Genomic DNA, 4,999 nt, shown 5'->3' with positions numbered 1-4,999 from the left:
CAACTCGTAAACAATGCAAATGCTTAAACACCATCATGTTGAAGGAGCTTCCCACTGATGAACTAGTCCTCCTTGCGGAAGACTCTGTAGACTGTCGTAATCCCCGCCTGAAGGGGGCGGGGATTACGACAAAAATTACAACCATTGAAATAGGTGCAAAGGTTAGGGTGAGACGCAACATCGATGTTACCATTGGTTTAGTGAATGGAACGATTGGAGTTGTAGCGGCCGTTGCCAAATGCATTGATAAAGCAGTAGAATATATCAAGTTCATAACCATACGCCTAGCATCTGGACAAGAATGTGAAATTGAGCGTATGGATGTGAAATTTGAAATTATGGATGGAACTTAAATTACACGACGACAGTGTCCAATTTCTTCAAGTTATGGAATCACAATTCATAAGAGTCAGGGATTGAGTTTGCACAATGCGGTCATGGATGTAGGGCAGACAATATTTTCTTCCGGTCAAACGTATGTGGCTCTTTCAAGAGTAATGACGTTAGAGGGAGTTCATTTGATTAATTTTGATCCAACATCAGCAAAAACTTCTACGACAGCAATTGACGAATACAATAGACTCCGTACAGAATTCAGACCCGACTTGGCTCAAATTCCTGTTCCTCATAAATACTGGCCGAAGGAATGGAATACCCAGTGGACATTTGAAACTGGATGCATTGACGAAACGAATGTCAACATGAAAAAACATGATGGTAAGACATCTGTCAATGGTCTATATAATGTCGACGATCGCTGCAGTCATGCAAACACCGTCATTTAATGTATTTTTCGCTGCCCTATCATATGCCGTGAGATACTGGAAACCGCGGAAGATGAGCATGCAGTGACAAGCGATTTTCATCGTAAATATCTGAAAGGATCACGAGTATTGGATGCAAGCCTGCTGGGGCAGTTTGCAGGAGGTCCACTGTGCCTTGATAATGAGCAGGATCCAGTTATATATTAAGAGCATATGTATAAGAAAGTGGGTGGATTGCAAAAACATCTCGAACACAAACTAACGCATCTTGATCGATGTAAATCATGTAATTATACAAAAAGTTGTAGTGAAAACAATTCCGTGATAACTTTATCAGTAAAAGATGCAAAGCAACCGGAGAATTTGAATGAGTTGAGTAAGAAGTCATTTTCACGTTGGACCGACGCTGTTCAATATTGTGATACTTGTGACAACGTCACACACTTTTCACGTAAAACGGAAATAAGTAGTAGTAACGCTGTTCTCGTAGTGCAAGTAGATATTTTCTCCTACAACAAGAAAAATATCAGACAGAAAATTAACAATTGGAAGCTAAACGCAGCTCCAACAACTGTAGTCAATGTATGTGATAAATCCTATTGTGTCAGCAGTGCCGTGTTACACTGCAATGTCGAAATGAATGATCATTATACCAGTTTGTTAAGGGATCAAAAGAGCGACTGGATACATGTCGACGATGCAAGAATTACAAAGATGCGATGGCCAAGAAACTCGAAAGGGGTCTATCTCTTGTTTTTGGAATGTAGTAACTCTAAATCCAAATGAAAACTTAGTGCTGAGAAGCATATGCTCGGTAATCATGCCTGAGAATATCGGTGGTCCAACAAAACATGACCTTATGATGATCTTATTTCTATTCAACGTTAGACTCCTGCTTGAGCTTAATTTCTGCATCACTGTATGCACCCAGGTAGGACAACGCACTTAAATCCATTGCAGCATGGAGCTTTCAAGAAGTATGGGAGTGAGGGAAGTGAGGATCCATCGGGGTATTGGTGCGCCATAAGAGAAACACGGCGGCGCTCGCACACTACTACGAAAGCACGGGAAGTGGGGTACCGTGTATTGTCGCGATGTGTTAATGCTCTTCACTCTCCGTGAGAACTCATTCAAAAAAAATTTCGGAAATTTTACAGAAAAAAAACTTTGGTTTTAAATCCTGCGTAACGATTTCCATGCGTCATTCTTTAAAAACAACATTCTTCAGAGACCGCATTTACAGAGAGTTGATTCTGGGAAATTGTAAGAAACGACTGAAATTTATAGAGGAAAGGGATCAAATGGAATGAAAAACCCACCAAATTATCATTGCAATGTGTCGTTAGTGGAACATTGCAAGATCTTATTTATGAATGGTCAATTTCGAGAAATGGAAAAAATAAATAAATAATCATTAATGATTGAAAAAAATGACTGAAATGTTTCACAAAAAAAATGTAATTTATTTTAAAAAAAGGCCACGTAACCATTTTGATTCGCTTTTGAAAAATTCTCAAAACGTTATAGAAAAAATGAGAAATAACTCATAAAAAATGTAAATGTTATTGAAAAATATTCAAGACCCCATTTGAAGAATGAGAAATAACTTGAAAGAAATATCAATTTTTAAACAAGAGAGAAATCACAAAGGGCGCCAAGTTGTTGAACTGGGTAGCTCCTTGGGAGAGATAGGGCTCGCGACCTACTGGCACTAGTAGTCGATTGAACCGCTGAAGCGCGTATATATTTGCTTGGGATCCCGATATCTTCTGTTGCTCTTCATTCTGTGTGACTGTGTTTTGATCTCCTTGAAATTCTTATCACTAAGCAATTCAATATTAATACTATATTGATACTACATTGATACTATATTGATAATAGTAATGTAATAATATCCAAGAGTGGAACATCAAAAATTGAAAATTCTCTCAGACACTCTAAAACAAGTTTCCATCCGAAAATCTCTGTCTCCTTCCTGCATTAGAAAAAAGTAAATGAGCTGCAGAGCGATTTCCAAGTCCTGCAGATTATTCAACTCGAGAGACCGGTAGGCTGCACTTCGCTATGAAGATAGCACTAGTAGTAGCAGTACTGAAAATCCATCTAATTTTGCTGTACTGCAGTTGCAGTATTTGATCCTGAAACGCACTCTAACCGCGCCAAGTACATTGGTCCTGACTATTTTTCTGAACAATTTTTTTTTCGAAAAACCCCTCATATTAACACTTTTTTTTATTGATATTTCTGAATGACCACACTTTTTATGATCGTCCCCGCGGACGTGGAACTTGGAAAAAACCTTTAAAAGTCCTAATCCCGGTGGCTTCGCGCAGTGGGTAAGTTCGTTGTCTCACATGCGAAAGGTTCCGAGTTCAAATCTCGGCCGGGTAGAATGGTGCGATCTAACCATTTAAAGTCTTGATCATCATCGCAGTATACCCTAACCGGGTCGAAGCGATGTAAAATAACGATAAAAAAAAAACTTTAAAAGTCCAGGCGACTGTAGAAAAACGTTGCATTGGTGTTCCAATCTTCTAAAAAGCTGTATCGTTTTTTAACATTAGAAGCTCAAGTTGAAAAACATGGCGCCTTTTGTGATTTCTCTCTTTTTTAAAAATTGATATTTCCTTCAAGTTATTTCTCATTCTTCAAATGAGGATTTTTCAACAGCGAATCAAAATGGTTACTTGGCCTTTTTTTTAAAATATGATTCAACTGAACAAATTGTGCCTCTTCTAAATCTTCCCTGCATAACAATTGTCCTCCTGAACATTCAGATTCACCTAATTTCAAGCAACAATTGCCTGCTTCATTGGAATCTGCAATTGGAGTTGGAAAGGGATGAAATTCATGCGTCGAGAATTATATATGAAGACTATTCGTAATTCATATTGAGGTTAGAATTGACAATTCAAAAGAATAATATATTCACCTTATTCCATTGTCACTAATTATTATTGTTGCGCAGCTGCAAAGATGTTTCCCCACTTTTTAAAATACTTTTCTAATATCAGCCTGAAATCCAGTTCCACTAATGAACAAAACTGACGGAAAACGCTGGAGATGTCATATTTATACCCTAATTGTTATTGTGTGATAGAACAAAGAATCACTTTGATTGACCACCCCCGAGTTAACAGTTATGAGCTGACCTATAATTCGGGTTAGGCCCGTTAGTGCAAGCGGTAGGGTAGTTACCTAGAGCACACTAGGACGTTCGGTCAATAGCTGGTTCGAATCCAACCGCGGTAATATGTTTTTTAAAAAAATACGAATTACGTTTTTCAAAAGCCTTCAACCCTCTCGCGTGGACAGGCTTTTTCGCCTCTCATATTAATCTGCATCTGGCTTCTTCCCACTCTTTCGACCCAGGTCCTAATTATATATATATGAATATGAATAGTCGTAGAAAATCGTCTAATCCATGAATTTTTTCAATGAGAAATCAATTAATAATTCTTTCAAGAATGAACTACTGCAGAGAATTGAATGTCTTTTGGAGAAAAAAGAGGTGATTATGTTACGAAATTTCCCATTAAATTTCAACTTTTTAAAAATAAAAGTGTTCGAGTTATTCAACATTGAAGAAAAAAAAGTGATTCTCCAATGACTCCTTCAAAATATGGACAAAACCAGTTTAATTGCTCTCATTCGGAAGATCTTTTCAGTGCCTTTCAAGGTGTAAAAAAAGAATTTCGATATCTAATAATCGAATCGAGTTTTTTTTTTAATATAAAAAGATGAAAATTTATGCGAAAAAAAATCGAAATTTTCCGAAAATCACAACTCATTGAAAAAATATTGAATCGGTCTAAAAATTTAGTGAGAGACTGATCTTCCATATGACTTTTCAGGAAAAAATCGCCGAGGCAATCTGACACATTGAATTTTTTCGATTTCGGATTTCACGTGGATCTGCTCTAAAAATAAAACCTCTAGAGCCATTTTCTCATTAGTTGCTATTAGTTCTCATTATTTTTCTCATTTTGGCAATACATACAGGGTATCCCATTTGAAAAAAAGCACACAAATATCTCCTAAGGCGGGCGAGTAACAAAAAAATGTTCGAAATGAAAATTATAGGGTTTTAAGGGGGACATTTGATGTATTCATTATTTCCAGCTTTCCAGGTCATGCTTGCAAGCTGCAAGCACAAAGTCCTTTTTTCAAATGGCAACCGCATTTTTTACCCCAATAAAACTTGTTCGTCTTGATGAGTTGTTTTCAAATACCTC

The sequence above is a fragment of the Diachasma alloeum genome, unplaced genomic scaffold, assembly GCF_001412515.2.
Source record: "Diachasma alloeum isolate Michigan unplaced genomic scaffold, Dall2.0 Dall_scaffold_00478, whole genome shotgun sequence".
Classification (NCBI taxonomy): Eukaryota; Metazoa; Arthropoda; class Insecta; order Hymenoptera; family Braconidae; genus Diachasma; species Diachasma alloeum.
This window is presented reverse-complemented; position numbering follows the sequence as displayed.